The sequence below is a fragment of the Salmo salar genome, chromosome ssa17 (genome assembly GCF_905237065.1).
Source record: "Salmo salar chromosome ssa17, Ssal_v3.1, whole genome shotgun sequence".
NCBI classification, from domain to species: domain Eukaryota; kingdom Metazoa; phylum Chordata; class Actinopteri; order Salmoniformes; family Salmonidae; genus Salmo; species Salmo salar.
The window spans coordinates 25,632,499-25,653,034 of record NC_059458.1 but is presented as its reverse complement, the minus strand read 5'-3'; the positions used below and the strand labels follow the sequence as shown (position 1 = coordinate 25,653,034).

At 42.0% G+C, this 20,536-nt stretch overlaps 1 long non-coding RNA gene across 5 annotated transcripts; it reads right to left on the bottom strand.

Moving 5' to 3' along the window:
• Positions 1-1,765: 1,765 nt before the first annotated feature.
• On the bottom strand, positions 1,766-20,531 carry LOC106575657 (uncharacterized). 5 transcript variants are annotated; one of them, XR_006760035.1, is made up of 5 exons: positions 18,992-19,326; positions 18,849-18,909; positions 18,586-18,699; positions 18,093-18,210; positions 1,766-2,812 (listed from the first exon to the last, which is right to left on the bottom strand). It is a non-coding gene; the product is annotated as an uncharacterized lncRNA (long non-coding RNA). The 5 variants fall into 5 exon arrangements; XR_001321817.2 differs by lacking the exons at positions 18,849-18,909; positions 18,992-19,326 and adding an exon at positions 19,350-20,458; XR_006760037.1 differs by having other exon boundaries at positions 18,586-18,909; positions 18,992-19,330.
• Positions 20,532-20,536: the final 5 nt, after the last annotated feature.

The following is a 20,536-nucleotide window of genomic DNA, read 5'->3' as shown; positions in this document are numbered from 1 at the left end:
GGCCAGTGGAGGCTGTGGGTGGCGATGTAGGTACCAGTGTGCATTAGTTACAATAAGAGAACAGCTCAGGGTTGCATTGTGTCCAAGTTCTACCAGTGTCTCTGTCAAAGCCTCAGTTCCAACACACAGTCTTAAGACACCTAAGAACAGAAGAATCCATGAGACACTTCATTTATTGTCAAATGAAAGTTAAATAAATAGGAAAAATAAATGGTCTTACAGAACAGACAGGCAACAATCCTCGACATCCTCAGAGCTGTGATAAATCTTTGAGACTGAACTGACTTCCTCCTTCTAACAGACATCTGACTGAACACACAGTGCGACCACATGATCAAACCATAGTTTACAAAAAGCTAAAAGAAACACTCTTTAATAAAAAGCATTGAGGAAGTGAATGTTTTTCCTTTAGTAACACTGTGGTGTTCAAGTAAATAACTTTCTAATTGAAAAGTTGACTAAAATAACAATGTTCTTCCTGTGCACCACATGTTCAATCTCAAGTTCTCAACAAAACGTCTGTCATTTGGTAGTACAATATTAATAACTAATCTTGAAATATTTCAAAATCTAAGTAAGTAAAGCGGCATCTTGTTGACAGGAGGGACACACTGACTCAATGCTATTTCAATCCCATTTCCAATTTTGACTTTACAGACGGCCGTGGTTTATGCATTGACTCGGAAACAAATATTATATTAAAAGTGCATTAAATATAAGTTGCAATGGTTAGTGCGTTGGGCCAGTACCCGAAAAGGTTATTGGATCGAATCCCCGAGCTGACAAGGTAAAAATCTGTCGTTCTGCGACTGAGCAATGCAGTTAACCCACTGTTCCCCAAGCGCCTAAAATGTGGATGTCGATTAAGGCAGCCCCCCGCACCTCTCTGATTCAGATGGGTTGGGTTAAATGCGGAAGACGCATTTCAGTTGTACAACTGACTAGATATCCCCCTTTCCCTTTAAGTGGTCCTATCAGTAAACACACCGTGGCTACAAGCAATTTGGAATAGCTTTTTTCCTCACCTCTAGAAAAGTGGTTGTTGCAAGAGGTATATTTGCAGTCTTCTATTACATACATTCCAGAAAACAATAAGTATTTCATCAGTTTAAACACTCAGTACTTGTCAACAGTTTCATAAGAGGTACAATGACGAATTTCTGTGCTGTAAGTCAAAGGAAGTGGAGAGTTGGACTGAGGAGGAGTAACAGGAAGATGCTGAGGTTCTGTCCTCTGATGCTCATGCTGCTGCTATTATAATCACCTTTAGACTCAGGAGCGGTTTGTCTGTAAAATAAAGAGTTATCATAGCTGTTTAGGCCCCTTACTTTTTTCAGTCTTTACTAACGACATGCCACTGGCTTTGAGTTAAGTTCGTTTCAGAATGGGTGGCAAGGAATAAGTTAGTCCTACATTTTTCCAAAACTAAAAGCATTGTATTTGGGACAAATCATTCACTAAACCCTAAACCTCAACTACATCTCACAATGAATAATGTGGAAATTGAGCAAGTTGAGGTGACTAAACTGCTTGTAGTAACCCTGGATTGTAAACTGTCACGGTCAAAACATATTGATTCAACAGTAGCTGAGATGGGGGGGGGGTCTGTCCATAATACAGCGCTGCTCTGCCTTCTTAACAACACCATCAACAAGGCAGGTCCTACAGGCCCTAGTTTTGTCGCACCTAGACTACTGTTCAGTAGTGTGGCCAGGTGCCACAAAGAGGGACTTAGGAAAATTGCAGTTGGCTCAGAACAGGGCAGCACGGCTGGCCCTTAAAAGTACACGGAGAGCTAACAATGATATGCATGTCAATCTCTCCTGGCTCAAAGTGGAAGAGAAATTGACGTCATCACTACTTGGTTTTTGTAAGAAGTGTTGAGAAGCTGACACCCATGCATACCCCACAAGACATGCCACCAGAGGTCTCTTCACAATCCCCAAGTCCAGAACAGACTATGGGAGGCACACAGTACTACATAGAGCCATGACTACATGGAACTCTATTCCACATCAGGCAACTAATAATGTTATATGATGTACTGTTTTACATGCAATGTAACTGCTTTAATGTGTTTTCACCCTGTGAGGACAGACACTGGTAGAGACGAAAAGCAGGCACAGGGAGTGAACATTTAATGAACAACTGACATGGAACAGGACAGGACAGCGTCTGGAAATGAAAACATAACGACATTAATTCTGACACAGGGAATAAAGTGAGGAGTAGACCAATATAGAGGGGATAATCAACAAAGTAATGGAGTCCAGGTGAGTAAAATATTGCGCAGCTGCGCGTAATGATGGTGACAGGTGTGCGTAATGAAGGCTGTTTGGTGCCAGAGAGCGCCAGAGAGGGAGAGCAGGTGTGACAGTACCCCCCCCTCTAGGGGCGCCACCCGGCGTCCCACCTGGGCGAGCCTGATGGGCCTGCCGAGGCATGGGCGCTGGACAAGCCAGCTGGGGTGTAGAAGGCCAACGAACCGGCAGAGGCATGGGAGCCTGGTGAGCCGACTCAGGCGTGGAGCCTGACAATCCGACTGAGGCGTGAAAGCCCGACGATCCCGCTGAGGCGTGGGAACCGACAAAACGGCTGAGGCGTGGGAGCCTGATAGACCGGCTGAGGATTGATGTGGGGTGGGAACCTGCCGAACCAACCGGGGCAAGGAAACCTCTCGAGCCAGCTAAGGTGTGGAAGGCCGACCCGCCAGCTGAGGCACCCCTCGGTTCCATCGGCGGCGGCACCCGGATCCGATGTCACCAACCAACAAAAAAAACTCCCTGTTGCTTCCAGCAGTGGTGTCAGCATTCTGTGAGGACAGACAATGATAGAGACGAGAAGCAGGTACAGGGAGTGAACATTTAATTAACAACGGACAAGGAACATGACAGGACAGGGTCTGGACATGAAAACATAACAACATTAATGCTGACACAGGGAATAAAGTGAGGAGCAGACCAATATAGAGGGGATAATCAACAAAGTAATGGAGTCCAGGTGAGTCCAATATTACGCAGCAGCGCGTAATGATGGTGACAGGTGTGTGTAATGAAGGCAGTCTGGTGCCAGAGAGGGAGCAGGTGTGACAGACCCCAGGAAGCGTGCCTTGGCAGGAGCTAATGGGGATCCCTAATTAATACAAATACTGTATCAACTTCTTAAAACTGTTCATGTAAATTCCAATACTGTATAGATAAGCAAAAGCAGAATCATGACTATTCTCTATGAATTGTCTGCTAGACTTGGTTTTAATACAAACCTTGAACAGAAAGTTCCACTTGACAAATAATGTTCACTGTTGGTATGAAACATGAATAACTCCCACTATCGGTGTCCTTGAGATCAGTCAGTAGGAGAGAAGTTGCCGTTTGCCCGTTCCTCAGGGAAAATCCTGATTCTGTCACTGTACTGACGGTCTTGATCTGTCAAGATTTTCCACGGACAATATTGTAGACATTACGGTCATCCTTATATCGCCAAAATATGATTACCTCTTCAGTAGGCATTGTATTGTACCTACATGGTAAAATAACCTCCCCTCTTGTAACTGTGTTGCTAATTCACAACACCAATCTTGCAAATAAATCTAAATTTGATCAAATTTCTTCTTAACCTTACGTAGACGACCTGTTATAATTTGCTTTGCCTACACTACACGCCAATTGTAGGCCACTTAATAAATATACCGGCCTTGTTATGGGCACCAACCATCAAAAACAGGTTGAGCCTGAACACGCTTTCACCAATTTCCTATTAACACTAGAGAGGGGTCATGTCTTCTTCTTTGGGATTTGGTTGGCGGATCGCATCCAACCTACTGTACTGGTGTGTGAGGCCATTCACGGCCTACCTACATTATATTCTTTGATACAGTAATACAAAATTGGGGGAAATGAAAATTGCCCTATCACCTATTAGTCCTAGAAATGCACCACCCATTGCACTATTTAACCCTATCTAGTCCTACTCCAGACCAACGGTCTTAGAGGACAAATCACTACCACTCAACACCCCCTGCAGCTGCCACCACAACCTCTATGTTCTGTGACTTTCAATCCATTTCTACAGTGCAATGAACAACCAAGGTTATAAATGCTAAAGATCTCACTTTACTGAAGCACATATTATTCCCATCACTCTCTGTTGATCTCTGCCTACTCACATGAATCCTCTCAGGATCCCTCACCCTGTACCATCTTACTCTACCACTCTCTTCACTGCTACAGCATACACCACTTTCTGTACTACTCTGACCCTGGCAACCTCAACCTGCCTTTCTCTCACCGGACACCTCCGATCTCCAGCCTCATGATCACCCCCACAACCAACACAAACAACTTTCTCCACTGATACTACACATTCCTTAGTCTCATGCCCTCCTGCACACTTCTCACATCTAGGCATCTCACTCCTACACACCACTGCAATATGCCCATAAACTTGACACCTAAAACACTGTAATATTTTTGGAACATAAACTCTCACGGGATAACTGACAGATCCTACCTTGACCTTATCTGGTAACGACTCTGCATCAAAACTCAGCATGACAGATGTCTTTTCCGTATCCCACCGGATCTACGGCTCACCAAACGGCAGGCGTCACAGACACCGGGAACCGAGGTAAAGACAGTTTCAGGTTAGATATTCAACAGATATTCGCCTGTAGTTTTCCTTACGTCCACCAACAGCAGTTAGGGACCGTCAACATAGTGTAAAATCACATTTTTCAAATTTCATTAGCTCTTTAACCATTACTCCTAACATTTTCAAAACTGGTTGTAGCTAACCCGATGGCATAGACACACATTGCACACCCTTTAGTTTGTCCATTTTCATCTCACATGATTTTACATGAATCTTTCAAAATTTTGAATTTCAATAGCTCCTTGATCATGTGACCTAGTGACTTCGAACAAGGTTCAGAATATCCACTCAGTGGACCTACACATTGCACACCCTTTAGTTTGTCTATTTTCATCTCACATGGTGTTACATTAATTTTTCCAAATGTAGAATTTCAATTGCTCCTTGGTCATGTGACCTAGTGACTTCAAACAAGGTTCAGAATGTCCGCTGACTACCCTTCTATATTGCACACCATTTAGTTTGTCCATTTTCATCTCACACATTTGAACATTAATTTTTCAAAATGTAGAATTTCAATAGCTCCTTGGTCATGTGACCTAGTGACTTCAAACAAGGTTCAGAATGTCCACTCAGTGGACCTACACATTGCACACCCTTTAGTTTGTCTATTTTCATCTCACATGGTGTTACATGAATTTTTCAACATTTTGAATTTCAATAGCTCCTTGGTCATGTGACCTAATGTCCCACAGACTACCCTTCTATATTGCACACTCTTGGTTGTTAACTGTAAAATCACATGGTGTAACGTACATTTTTTATAGTTTCAAATTTGCAATAGCTCCTTGGTCATGTCAATTACACACCTAAGAAGCATGCAGTGGATATACACCCATATTGCATAACCTCTAGTCATGTATCTTCTATATTGTTGTACATTATTATTAGTTTGACAATTAGTTGGTTCAGTCCAGTGTTGTGTTTACCATTTTCTTTAATATTTATCTACAATAATTGGTAGTTCTAAGTACTTATTGTCCCTGTTTTTTATTTTTCCACAGTATTTAACAGTGGTACACAATAGGAGAGAGACAGATAATATCTCCTTTCATCATTAATATCAACCATAAAGGAAAAGGGTAAAGTACGAGAGTCATGTTATTAATTGCCCAAAGCAGGGATGGAGAGTGAGCTGGTGAGGTAGGCTCCAATGGGTTTGCTGGTCAATACATATACTGAACATGTAACCACAGTAATGGTGGCCAGTAAATCAATGAATAAAAATGTAATACTGAGAATTTAAACAAATTGTAGACTTTTAATAATTATAATTAATTATACTTCAGTATTGCATAGTAACATCTGACAAAAATATCTAAAGACACTGAAGCAGCAAACTTTGTGAAAATTAATATTTGTGTCATTCTCAAAACTTTTGGCCACGACTGTAGAGCGTTTGTAGACTTCAAGAAAAAAATATTAACTGACAGTTTCATCAGTACGTGCTTAAAGAAAGTCATATCACAAAGATCACAGATGACAGTGCCCACCAAATCTATGACACTAGAGAATGAATTGTAAGCACCAAAGTGTGTGTGTCAAAATAATATCTGAAAATGTCAGTTGTTGAACATAATACTTCTATTTGCAATAGCAATTTATGATATATGCAGTTGAGGAATATTCCATGTACCAACTCTACATGTAGGACGGACATAAGACATTCCCACATACTGTAATAAGGGTTGTCTAAAGGAGACCAAAATGCGGCGTGTGAAGTGCTCATATTTACTTTTAATGAAAACACTTTGCAAAATTACAAAACGACCAACAGTCCCATCAGGTACAAACAACTAAATGGAAAACAACCACCCACAAAACCCCATGAAAAACAGGCTGCCTAAGTATGGCCTCCAATCAGAGACAACAAAAAACACCTGCATCTGATTGGAAACCATACCCGGCCACAACATAGAAAATACAACATAGAACGACAATCTAGCCAACCCACATAGAAAACAGAAAACCCAAAATACATAGACAAAAACCCCCCCCTGTCATGCCCTGACCAATCTACTATGGAAAAATGACCTCATTATAAGGTCAGAACGTGACACATACAGTATTTTTAAATATTTTTTATTTCACCTTTATTCAACCAGTTAAGCCTGATGAGAACAAGTTCTCATTTACAACTGCGACCTGGCCAAGATAAAGCAAAGCAGTGTGACACAAAAAACAACACAGAGTTACACATAATATAAACAAACGTACAGTCAATAACACAATACAAAAGTCTATATACAGTGTTTGCAAATTAAGTAAGATTAGGGAGGTAAGGCAATAAATAGCCCGTAGTGGCGAAATAATTACAGTTTCGCAAATAAACACTGGAGTGAGATGTGCAGAAGATGAATGTGCAAGTAGAGATAATGTGGTGCAAAGGAGAGAAAAAAAATATATAAATAAAATAAATAACAATATGGGGATGAGGTAGTTGGATGGGCTATTTACAGATGGGCTACGTACAGGTGCAATGATCTGTAAGCTGCTCTGATAGCTGATGCTTAAAGATAGTGAGGGAGATATCAGTCTCCAACTTCAGTGATTTTTGCAATTCACTCCAGTCATTGGCAGAAGAGAACTGGAAGGAAAGGCAGCCAAAGGAGGAATTGGCTTTGGGGGTGACCAGTGAAATATACCTGCTGGAGCGCGTGCTACGAGTGGGTGCTGCTATGGTGACCCGTGAGCTGAGACAAGGCGGGGCTTTACCTAGCAAGGACTTATAGATGACTTGGAGCCAGTGGGTTTGGTGACGAATATGAAGTGAGGGCCAGCCAACGAGAGCATACAGGTCGCAGTGGTGGGTAGCATATGGGGCTTTGATGATGAAACGGATGGCACTGTGATAGACTGCATCCAATTTTCTGAGTAGAGTGTTGGAGGCTATTTTGTAAATGGCATCGCCAAAGTCGAGGATCGGCAGGATAGTCCGTTTTACGAGGGTATGTTTGGCAGCATGAGTGAATGATGCTTTGTTGCGAAATAGGAAGCCGATTCTAGATTAAATTTTGGACTGGAGACGCTTAATATGAGTCTGGAAGGAGAGTTTACAGTCTAACCAGACACCTAGGTATTTGTAGTTGTCCATATATTCTAAGTCAGAACCATCCAGAGTAGTGATGCTAGGCGGCTGGGCAGATGCGGGCAGCAATCGGTTGAAGAGCATGCATTTAGTTTTACTTGCATTTAAGAGCAGTTGGAGGCCACGGAAGGAGAGCTGTATGGGATTGAAGCCCGTCTGGAGGTTTGTTAACACAGTGTCCAAAGAAGGGCCAGAAGTATACAGAATGGTGTCGTTTGCATAGAGGTGGATCAGAGAATCACCAGCCGCAAGAGCGACATCATTGATGTATACAGAGAAAAGACTCGGCCCGAGAATTGAACCCTGTGGCACCCCCATAGAGACTGGCAGAGGTCCAGACAACAGGCCATCCCATTTGACACACTGAACTCTGTCTGAGAAGTAGTTGGTGAACCAGGCGAGACAGTCATTTGGGAAACCAAGGCTGTTGAGTCTGCCGAAAAGAATGTGGTGATTGACAGAGTAGAAAGCCTTGGCCAGGTCGATGGATACGGCTGCACAGTATTGTCTTTTGTCGATGGCGATTATGATATTGTTTAGGACCTTGAGCGTGGCTGAGGTGCACCCATGACCAGCTCGGGAAACCAGATTGCATAGCGGAGAAGGTACGGTGGGATTCGAAATGGTCGGGGATCTGTTTGTTAACTTGGCTTTCGAAGACCTTAGAAAGGCAGGGTAGGACAGGTCTGTAACAGTTTGGGTCTAGAGTGTCTCCCCCTTTGAAGAGAGGGATGACCGCGGCAGCTTTCCAATCTTTGGTGATCTCAGACGATACGAAAGAGAGGTTGAACAGGCTAGTAATAGGGGTTGCAACAATTGCGGCGGATAATTTTAGAAAGAGAGGGTCCAGATTGTCTAGCCCAGCTGATTTGTAGGGGTCCAGATTTTGCAGCTCTTTCAGAACATCAGCTATCTGGATTTGGGTGAAGGAGAAATGGGGGAGGCTTGGGCAAGTTGCTGTGGGGGGTGCAGAGCTGTTGACCGGGGTAAGGGTAGCCAGGTGGAAAGCAAGCCCAGCCTTAGAAAAATGCTTATTGAAATTCTTGATAATCGTAGATTTATCGGTGGTGACAGTGTTTCCTAGCCTCAGTGCAGTGGGCAGCTGGGAGGAGGTGCTCTTATTCTCCATGGACTTTACAGTGTCCCAGAACTTTTTGGAGTTTGTGCTACAGGATGTAAATTTCTGTTTGAAAAAGCTAGCCTTTGCTTTCCTAACTGCCTGTGTATATTGGTTTCTAACTTCCCTGAAAAGTTGCATATCACGGGGGCTATTCGATGCTAATGCAGTACGCCACAGGATGTTTTTCTGCTGGTCAAGGGCAGTCAGGTCTGGAGTGAACCAAGGGCTATATCTGTTCCTGGTTCTACATTTTTTGAATGGGGCATGCTTATTTAAGATGGTGAGGAAAGCACTTTTAAAGAATAATCCTCTACTGACGGAATGAGGTCCATATCCTTCCAGGATACCCGGGCCAGGTCGATTAGAAAGGCCTGCTCGCTGAAGTGTTTTAGGGAGCGTTTGACTGTGATGAGGGGTGGTCGTTTGACCGTGGACTCATTACTAGCGCAGGCAATGAGGCAGTGATCGCTGAGATCCTGGTTGAAGACAGCAGAGGTGTATTTAGAGGACAGGTTGGTCAGGATGATATCTATGAGGGTGCCCGAGTTTACGGATTTGGGGTTGTAACTTGTAGGTTCCATGATAATTTGGGTGAGATTGAGGGCATCTAGCTTAGATTGTAGGACGGGTGTTAAGCATATCCCAGTTTAGGTCACCTAACATTACGAACTCTGAAGATAAATGGGGGGCAATTAATTCACATATGGTGTCCAGGGCGCAGCTGGGGGCTGAGGGGCGGCAACTGTGAGAGACTTATTTCTGGAAAGGTGGATTTTTAAAAGTAGAAGCTCGAACTGTTTGGGCACAGACCTGGATAGCATGACAGAACTCTGCAGGCTGTCTCTGCAGTAGATTGCAACTCCACCCCCTTTGGCAGTTCTGTCTTGGCGGAAAATGTATACACATACTTAAGGCATTTTTCAGCTATGATTTTACCACTCAGAATTCAGAATGGATATGACAATGGGGCCAGCACAGGATGTAATACACCCTTACAACAATCTACTTTTTGTTCTTCTTGACTTGTTATCTGGTAAACTGCTACTATGTGTCAAGAAAAGAGCCCCAATTAGGGGTTAATGTACTCCAGTATAAAAGGGCTGGTTTAGATTAAAAACTATTTCCCTGTGTCCCCGTTCATAGGAGCATGAGACTAGTCAGTGGTAGAATTGAGTTGGCACTTTATTGGCCCAAACACCCATAGACCCACAAGGTTGAGGTTACTCATGGACAGTAATTAGTCATACATTTTTTCTGCATTGATGCATTGTGTCTTCTAACTGTCCAAGAATAGGATCCAAAGTGTTAGGAAATATTTGTTCCCATAAATACAAAGGAGGATGTCTCTCCTCATACCTTTGGCACTTTAGTCAGACTGCCAGACTGTGCACCACAGAGCCAATCAGGAGAGAATACATACAGGTCAACGGTGCCAATAGAAAGTCAAGGGGTGTGTCTGTGCCTTTTGGATTACTCTCTCTTTACAGAGAACCCCTGTGGTTCAAGTCTGCTCTGCGCATGTCTGAAAGTGACAGAGCCAGCAGCCAAGAGAGTTTTTCACAGTATGTCATAAAAAAGTATTACCCTTATGAATGTATGTAAAATGCTAATATGTATTAGATCCACTACAATGGAATAACTAAGACCTGCATTTGAATGCAGCGAGTTCCGATTCTTCCTTCTCTTTCTGTCCAGCAGGGTCAACCAAAAACACTTGGCCTGATGGTTCATGCAGATACTGGGGAAGCAAAATAGAAATGTATTGATCCCTTAAATGATTTTACTATTAAATGACCCATATCACAACCCTCATACCTCTTCACAAAAATGTACCTAAATCAATTTTGGAAAAAGGATTTTACTCACAAAAGACAAGGGAATTTATTTTCTCAGTTAGAAATAGCAGGCCATGCATTAAATAACTATTTTCATCAGAAAAATTAACCCTCAAATGCAATATTGCATTTTGTAAGTTGTCTGCAGGTGGCTCATTGTGAATGCGCTCAAATATCAAGTCCTTATCAGGTTATGTAAACTGCGTTCTAATACTCAACGTAGAAGGATTTGTCTTAATGTACTTACTGTACACTGCGTGCACAATTATTTGGCAAATCGTATTCCTCGGGATTAATTTTATTGTTGAACAAACACAATGCTCTCAGTCAATCCAAAATGTTATTGAACCTCAAACCTGAATGTTTAACAAAGGAAAAGTGAGTTTTGTCTTTCTCAGGGAAATATATAAGTGTGCACAATTATTAGGCAACTATTAGTGTGCAGAATTATTAGGCAACTAAATTACAAAAATAATTTCTCTCAACTCACTTGTTTATTCTCCATTTTTAGAGTAAGTGTAACAGATAAGTAACACAAAATGACAATTATATAACATTTTTGACCTTTCAAAAATATTCAGTGACCAATATAGCCACCCTTATTTTCAATAACTGCCATGAGCCTTCCATCCATGGAGTCTGTCAGTTTCTTGATCTGTTCACGATCAATTTTCACTGAAGCAGCAACCACAGCCTCCCAAATGCTGTTCAAAAAGGTGTATTGTCTTCCATCACTGTAAATCTCACGTTTGAGAAGGGCCCACAAGTTCTCAATAGGATTTAAGTCAGGTGAGGAAGGGGGCCAGGTCATTATTCAGGCATCTTTGAGGCCCTTGCTGGCTAGCCAAGCAGTGGAGTACTTGGGTGTATGTGATGGAGCATTGTCCTGCATAAAGATCATGGCCTTCTAGAATGCTGAGGACTTCTTCCTGTACCACTGTTTGACGAAAGAATCTTCCAGAAACTGGCAGTAGGTTTGGGAGTTGAGTTTCAGTCCATCTTCAACCCGAAAAGGTCCAACTACCTCATCCTCAATGATAGCAGCCCATACCAGTACCCCTCCTTCACCTTGCTGGCACCTGACTCAAAGTGGTGCCCTGTGTCCATTACTGATCCAGCCATGGGCCCATCCATTTGGTCCATCAAGAGTCACTTTCATTTCATTTGTCCATAAAACCTTTGAAAAATCTGTCTTCGGGCATTTCTTTGCCCAATCTTGACACTTCAACTTGTGAATCTTATTCAGTGGTGATCTTGTTTCAGTCTTCTTGACCTTGGCCATGTCTCTGAGCACTTGACACCTTGTACTTCTGAACACTCCAGGTAGGTTGCAGTTCTGGAATACGGTGGCACTGGAGGATAATGGGTTCCTGGTAGTTTGACGTTTAATTCTTCTCAAGTCTTTTGCAGTTCATTTGCGCCTTTTCTTCCCCATGCGTTTTTTGCACCCCAGTTGACTATTCGCAACAAAACGTTTGAATGTCCGGTGGTCACACCTCAATAGTTTAGCTATTTAAAGAGTGTCGCATCCGTCTGAAAGGCATTTAAAAATGTTGGCTTTTCAGTGTCAGTTAAATTTCTTTTTTGGCCCATTTTACCTGAGGTAATGAGGCTGCCTAATAATTATGCACACCTTGATATAAGGTGTTATTCACTTTTGCCACACCCTCCCTCATTACACAAATACATATCACCTGAAAATGATTAAATCCAATAAGTATTCAAGTTTATATGGTTTGAAGTTTGAAAATGTGAATAGAAACAATGATAAGATCAGAATACTCACTTGCCTAATAATTGTGCACGCAGTGTATATGAAAGTGATCCTATGAAAAGGATTCTTTCGCGTTATCAAGCTCACTGTGACTGACAAATCACTGCCTATTACTGTGACTAAAAAGAGCATATGAAACATTGTTTTTCATGAGGCCTAGCTGTGCGTCGTCCTTTAAGCACCTCTGTTTGAACACCTCTCCTGTCCTTGATCCATACCACATACAGCCATTTGCAGATCTTTTCAGTGTCCATGTGAAAGACAGTTATTGCGAGGATGGAATATTTGTTGACTTAAAAGATTTTTTTTAACACCCATGTAAAATGAAGGCGTGCAAAGCTTACAGATTTAAGTCTAATAGCATGAGATGAAAGTAGACAAACATCAGAGTGTGCGATATGAAGGTATAGTCAGTGGACATTCTGAACCTTGTTTGAATTCACCAGGTCACATGACCCAGGAGCTATTGAAATTCTACATTTTGAAAAATTAATGTAAAACCATGTGAGATGAAAATGGACAAACTAAAGGGTGTGCAATGTGTAGGCCCACTGAGTGGACATTCTGAGCCTTGTTTGAAGTCACTAGGTCACATGACCAAGGAGCTATTGAAATTCTACATTTTGAAAAATGCATGTAAAACCATGTGAGACACAAATGGACAAACTAAAGGGTGTGCAATGTGTAGGGCCACTGAGTGGACATTCTGAACCTTGTTTGAAGTCACTAGGTCACATGACCAAGGAGCTATTGAAATTTGAATGTAAAAAAGGTTTGTACTTGGAATACAAAATGCTGCTCACATTTCCACATGTTTATTAGCTTTGGAAAGCGAATGAATGTCCAAATCGTGAAAATCGCAATTTTTCCAACATCATGACACTTATTTGGAGTCTGTGGCTCAAGTGGTTTGAAAGCTATTGAGGTTTGAAAGCGCGAAAATCCATCTTGAAACAGTCTTTACCTCGGTACACCGGGAATCTTCCATTTCAGCTGCCCCTCCTCAACACTTAATGCCACCCCTGTTATCACTCCATTCAACAACGCCCTGCTCCGGAGAGTAAAGCACGTCACAATTCTTGTCCCTAATCTCATAATCCGGAGCTCCCGCTCCCTCTGGGTGGAGGAAACACAACAAATCATCACCAGTCCACTCCGAGTTACCTTCACCAACTCAACAGTCCCCAACCTCCTCCACCTAATCTGACACCACATATGGATCAACCAAAATGCAAGAATCCATTCTTTCTACATATCTCACTTCTACTGGACCGAAATCATCCTTATCATCCTTGGGACAAGGCCCAAACTCAGCGTTCCTCACCACAGGTACTTTACCCTCACTCTCAACAAGTTCCATCACTGTTTTTACACTTGATGCACACGTTCCTGACCTCACTACTTCCCTCTACATTCAACTTATTTTCTACAGTCGTCACTGCACCTGCCACCACATTTAATTCATCCTTACTCTCATAATGAGGGGTCATGTCTCGAAAGCATAGAGCTTTAGTCAAATATATATATACTGCTCAAAAAAATAAAGGGAACACTTAAACAACACATCCTAGATCTGAATGAAAGAAATAATCTTATGAAATACTTTTTTCTTTACATAGTTGAATGTGCTGACAACAAAATCACACAAAAATAATCAATGGAAATCCAATTTATCTACCCATGGAGGTCTGGATTTGGAGTCACACTCAAAATTAAAGTGGAAAACCCCACTACAGGCTGATCCAACTTTGATGTAATGTCCTTAAAACAAGTCAAAATGAGGCTCAGTAGTGTGTGTGGCCTCCACGTGCCTGTATGACCTCCCAACAATGCCTGGGCATGCTCCTGATGAGGTGGCGGATAGTCTCCTGAGGGATCTCCTCCCAGACCTGGACTAAAGCATCCGCCAACTCCTGGACAGTCTGTGGTGCAACGTGGCGTTGGTGGGTGGAGCGAGACATGATGTCCCAGATGTGCTCAATTGGATTCAGGTCTGGGGAACGGACGGGCCAGTCCATAGCATCAATGCCTTCCTCTTGCAGCAACTGCTGACACACTCCAGCCACATGAGGTCTAGCATTGTCTTGCATTAGGAGGAACCCAGGGCCAACCGCACCAGCATATGGTCTCACAAGGGGTCTGAGGATCTCATCTCGGTACCTAATGGCAGTCAGGCTACCTCTGGCGAGCACATGGAGGGCTGTGCGGCCCCCCCAAAGAAATGCCACCCCACACCATGACTGACCCACTGCCAAACCGGTCATGCTGGAGGATGTTGCAGGCAGCAGAACGTTCTCCACGGCGTCTCCAGACTCTGTCACGTCTGTCACGTGCTCAGTGTGAACCTGCTTGCATCTGTGAAGAGCACAGGGCGCCAGTGGCGAATTTGCCAATCTTGGTGTTCTCTGGCAAATGCCAAACGTCCTGCACGGTGTTGGGCTGTAAGCACAACCCCCACCTGTGGACGTCGGGCCCTCATACCACCCTCATGGAGTCTGTTTCTGACCGTTTGAGCAGACACATGCACATTTGTGGCCTGCTGGAGGTCATTTTGCAGGGCTCTGGCAGTGCTCCTCCTGCTCCTCCTTGCACAAAGGCGGAGGTAGCGGTCCTGCTGCTGGGTTGTTGCCCTCCTATAGCTTCCTCCACGCCTCCTGATGTACTGGCCTGTCTCCTGGTAGCGCCTCCATGCTCTGGACACTACGCTGACAGACACAGCAAACCTTCTTGCCACAGCTCGCATTGATGTGCCATCCTGGATGAGCTGCACTACCTGAGCCACTTGTGTGGGTTGTAGACTCCGTCTCATGCTACCACTAGAGTGAAAGCACCACCAGCATTCAAAAGTGACCAAAACATCAGCCAGGAAGCATAGGAACTGAGAAGTGGTCTGTGGTCCCCACCTGCAGAACCACTCCTTTATTGGGGGTGTCTTGCAAATTGCCTATAATTTCCACCTGTTGTCTATTCCATTTGCACAACAGCATGTGAAATTTATTGTCAATCAGTGTTGCTTCCTAAGTGGACAGTTTGATTTCACAGAAGTGTGATTGACTTCGAGTTACATTGTGTTGTTTAAGTGTTCCCTTTATTTTTTTGAGCAGTGTATATATATATTATGTTTTTGCATTTTAGCTAACCCTAACCTCTTTTCTAACCTTAACCTAATTCTCCTAACCTGCTACGTTCATTATCCTAATCTACTGTGTAACTTCTCCTAAACTTGCTGCGAAAAGTCACTTTTGACAAAAGCTTTTCAATGAAAAGTGAAAGACTAAAGTTACATACATGGGATGCTTTAGTGAATTTCAGAATGTCTGGACTAGGAAAGGCAGAAATAAAACAATTCAATAAACATTCACAGCCAGTCATCCAATACATAGCCCTATGCAGTCGTTAAATTCCTATAGAAGGTGGCAAAGGCTGAGGATGTGTGTTCAACAGGCAAACAAGTTTCAAACCATTAAAATGCATTCAAATCATTTTTGTGAAGAACTTTAGTGTTGTTGTGTTTTACTTGATAGCTACCCACACAAATAGCTAGCACAAAGTGTTAATAAGATAAAAATTCATTAAAAAGATTTAAAACCAATACAAATAAGTTGTCCAGTAGGCATCTACAGAGGGAGCTAACAATGGCAGACAAACATTATTTTTTTATCAGTCTTTTTACAAAGCAAGAGTTTTAATTAAAAAACAAATACTAGAGAGAACTCTAGGTAATGAACGTAAAAGACGTAAGTAAGAAAAGCTAAATTCACCGTGTTTGAAATAACGAGGACTTTGGGTGGGGTGTGATTGCCCTGCTCCAGGAGAGGATCGACTATGCAACATTATGTTTACACATCTGCCTACAGAAGTTTTTGGAAAGATTGAGTTTATTTAACAAAATATGGAGGACAGGAGTGCTGCCATCAGGATAGAAACATGCTGTGGTGTAGCCTTATGTGAAGCCTGGTAAAGATCCATCAAGTCCTGCAAGGGTATAGACCTATTGCACTTGCAACAAATCTCTGTAAATTAATGGACAAGTTGATTGTAGGTAGATTGATGTATCATCTGGAACATAGGGGTCTATTGAGTCCATACCAGAGTGGATTCAGAAAAGGAAGGACTACCCTTGAAACATTGTTTACAGTTTGTAGTGAAGTGACCAAAGCATTGGAAAGGAAGTGACGTCAATAGTATATTTTCACATTTAAAAAGCATATGATACAATGTGAGGGGAAGGTTTACTGATTAAATTGAATGGAATGGGTATTAGTGGGCAGTGGGAGAATGTCCAACTGGATTATGGATTTCTTGTTTGACCCAATCTTCCAGGTCAGGGTGGGATCGGAGTTATCAAGAGAATATGAGGTGGAAAATGGAACTCCACAGGTAGTGCTTTTAGTCCTCTCTTATTCACGTTGATGATGGATGATATGTTTGGGGATATCGGACAGGGTATAGGGGCGGCCTTATACGCAAATGATGGTGCAATTTGGAAAAGGGGAAGGAATACTCCTTATGTCATAGAGAACATGCAAGGTGCTTTTGTAGCTGTAGAGGAATGGTCCTTATCATGGCATTTCCAGTTATCTGTATCTGAATCTTGCCACAGGCTGTTTGCTAACAAAAAGATGAAGGAAGATGTCAGTGTTCGATTACATGGAGAATTTGTTTGCAGCACACCTAACCAGCCTGAGAGGATGATGTCACAGAGGGTATTTGGAAGCCCAGTAGAGTCCCTGTAGACGGAGACATTTCCCTGATATGTAGACCCCATAGTGCCAGGCCCTGGAACCTGCCTTAACTAACACCTGTACCCTGTCATAACACACACACACCTTGCCCTGCCACAACCGGGAAAATGAAGTGTCATCAAGGACAGACACTCTGAAGAGTTTTGTGAATATTGTATCATTGGACCAGAAGCTATGGCTAAATCCTTATTCATGATTTACTGGACATGTGTAGGCTATACCTTATCTCAAAGTTGTTTTTGTTTTGTTCAAGACAACTTTGTTAAGGCAGGGTAAGAATTCCTGTGAAGGCATTCATTCTAAAAGTGTATTGCAACAGACAACCTCTTGCCAGACAAATTCCTTCACAAGCATCACTGGAACAAATATTGTTATAAAACCACAGCCTGTGACCATTTACATGAGCTGTTTGTGTTGTGGTGAAATGTGTTACTTTCCACTGTGCAAGATCTTTCTCACAACTTCTGCTGAGTGGGTCATGAGTCATATGTTTCTTTTGTTCCTGTGATCTCCACTGCAATTTCATTGACAATTTCCACAGAAGTCACAGCTTTATAACAAAAAGGAAATTAAGCAGTTGAACTGTAATCATTACATTTTACTAAAAGATAGTTTCACTAATGGACCCAGACAAGGAGTAGAATGATAGCTAAAGAGACTGGTACCCAGGTAAGGAGTAGAATGATAGCTAAAGAGACGGGTACCCAGGCAAGGAGTAGAATGATAGCTAAAGAGACTGGTACCCAGGCAAGGAGTAGAATGATAGCTAAAGAGACTGGTACCCAGGCAAGGAGTAGAACGATAGCTAAAGAGACTGGGACCCCGACTAGCATTAGCCCAGGTATGATTTGAAAAGGAAGGGTACATACAGATATGGCACCTTATTAAGCAGTAGTTGTGAGTTCAGGATTTGAAAACTGGACTCTGGAGTAAATAGTTGAGGCTATGCGGTCGGGCCTTGGTCCTCTTGGTGGGGGTACCAGCTGTATCACGCCATACTGAAAAACAATATGGAAATGAGTGAAAACAACCTGTCCCTACTAGAGTGTACACGTTTTTCTCAATGTATACAATTTCTTGTCACTACAATTTCAATGTGTTATAACATTTATGTTGCCGCATCATCAACCCTTACAAAAAAAGATTGCACTTTTGAAACTGCAGTAACTGCAGTCCTCTGTGGTATTTCGGACCCAGTAATTGCAGAATATAATGCACTCTAACTGCAGTTACACTGCAAAACTACTGCAGCAAAAAAAGTGTTATTTTGGACTTCAGTCCTTGCTGGTTTGTGTGCATTATAAACATGAAAAAGGGCCTATTAAAAATATATTACAGACAAAATGTTATCATTGAATACTATGTGCGCTTACTAATGGTGATGAGTCTGTTGCCATTGTTGAACAGGAACTGTTGTTTTTCTTTCATTGCACAGTAGTACTCTCCACAATCATCTTCTGTTACATTCTGTATGACCACTCTAAATTCTGTTAGGAATAAATATGTCGGTTTTAACATAATGTATCATGGAAATAAGTACCATGAGAACTCACACAGAATATGGCCAGTGGAGGCTGTGGTTGCCGCTGTATGTATTTTCTGCACTAGTGGGTGGAAAAGTACAATTTATAGTCACATTGTGTCCAAGTTCCACCAGTGTGTCTGTCAAAGCCTTAGCTCCAACAGTTTTAAGACACCTAAGAACAGAAGAATCTATGAAACACTTCACTTAATACGTTAAATGAACAAGTCAATCCACATAAAAAGTAAATATCTTACAGAATACACTGGCAACAATATGTAATATCCTCAGTGCTGTGATCTTTGAGACAGAACTGACTTCCTCCTAAGGCAGACGTCTGACTGAACACACTGTGCAAGTGCTAACCACATGATCTAACCACTGATTATGGATGTGTAATGTGTGTGTGTCTGATTGACACTTGTGTGACCTTTGTACAGTATGTGGGGGTGCATGGAGAATGACGGAATGCAATGCCAGAGCTCTAGTGCTAAATACTTTAAAATACTTATATGAAACCATAAAGAATGAAGGTGGGAGTTCAAAAAGTGTGGCACCAACAAATGCGTAAACAATGGAACAATGACATTTTCAGATGCATGTACTGTAGCTTACTTGATTCCTATGATACAGTGTATGTGTCGTGGGAGAGATCTGAATCCTGGTCTCCAACGTCTTGACCATTAGACCAAGAGGAGGGCTCTCACATCACCAGAACTTGAGCCAGACTCATGTCTGCTACATATGTATTGCTCAAGGAATGATATTGCACTTCTTCTAAACATCTATGCAGACACAGAGTGCTCCTTTTGCTTTATTTTTCAGGGACATGTCACATGTTGACGTGCCAAATCCAATCAAATCAAATATTATTTGTCATATGCACAGGATACAGCAGGGTGTAAACCATGATTTAAAAAACAATCTATAAAGAAAATGTGAAAAACGTTTTTACCATAGGTATTATTTACATAAGTAGGGAGAGGGATAAAGTGGGATAAGGGGAAGCTCACATTCTGTCCAGACCTGGCCAGGAAATAGTTGTATTTGTAGTTTATTTGAAAATACCAACTTTTCACTTGAGGTTAGAGTTTCAAAAATATATATTTTCTTTGATATTCAAATACAAGTCTCAGAAAACCAAATATTATTTGAATATATTTTGAATACCTCTCAGAAAACCAAATAATATTTGAATTTATTTGAAAGCAAAAAAATATTCATTTGATGGCTGCCAAATATTTGATGAAGTTAGCTAGTTTCTCAAGTCCATATCAGATGAAAACAAAAGCAGGCCTAAAATGTTGATAATTAGTTAGCTAGCCTGGATCTAACACAAAGCTAGCTTGCTGCTAGCAACAGCGTCTGTTTAACTGGTAGCTAATAGTACGTGGTTAGTTCAACACCAACGGTAGATCGCACAAATAAATCCAAATTGTATCAATTTCTTCTTAGCCTTTCGTATACGACACGTTCTAGGTGCTAAATTGTCTAGTAGTTACTAAATATGCTAGAAAGCTATTTGTTGTAACGTTATTTACAGTAGATAGCTAGATACGGAAGTCTTGCACTGCGCAACCGTAGCATTACGCCGTCGCACTACTAGTATATTTTATTGTGCATTGTACACATTTGCAATTCATAAACCTCTTATGTATCACCAGAGCTGATCCATAAATAATGCTTTTGTGGCTTTATTGCCTTTGCCTACACATGACATACCAATTTTAGGTCTAGTAATAAACCTACCAGACCTGTTTGGGCTTTAAGAGTGCAAACAGGTTGCGGTTGAAAATGCTTTC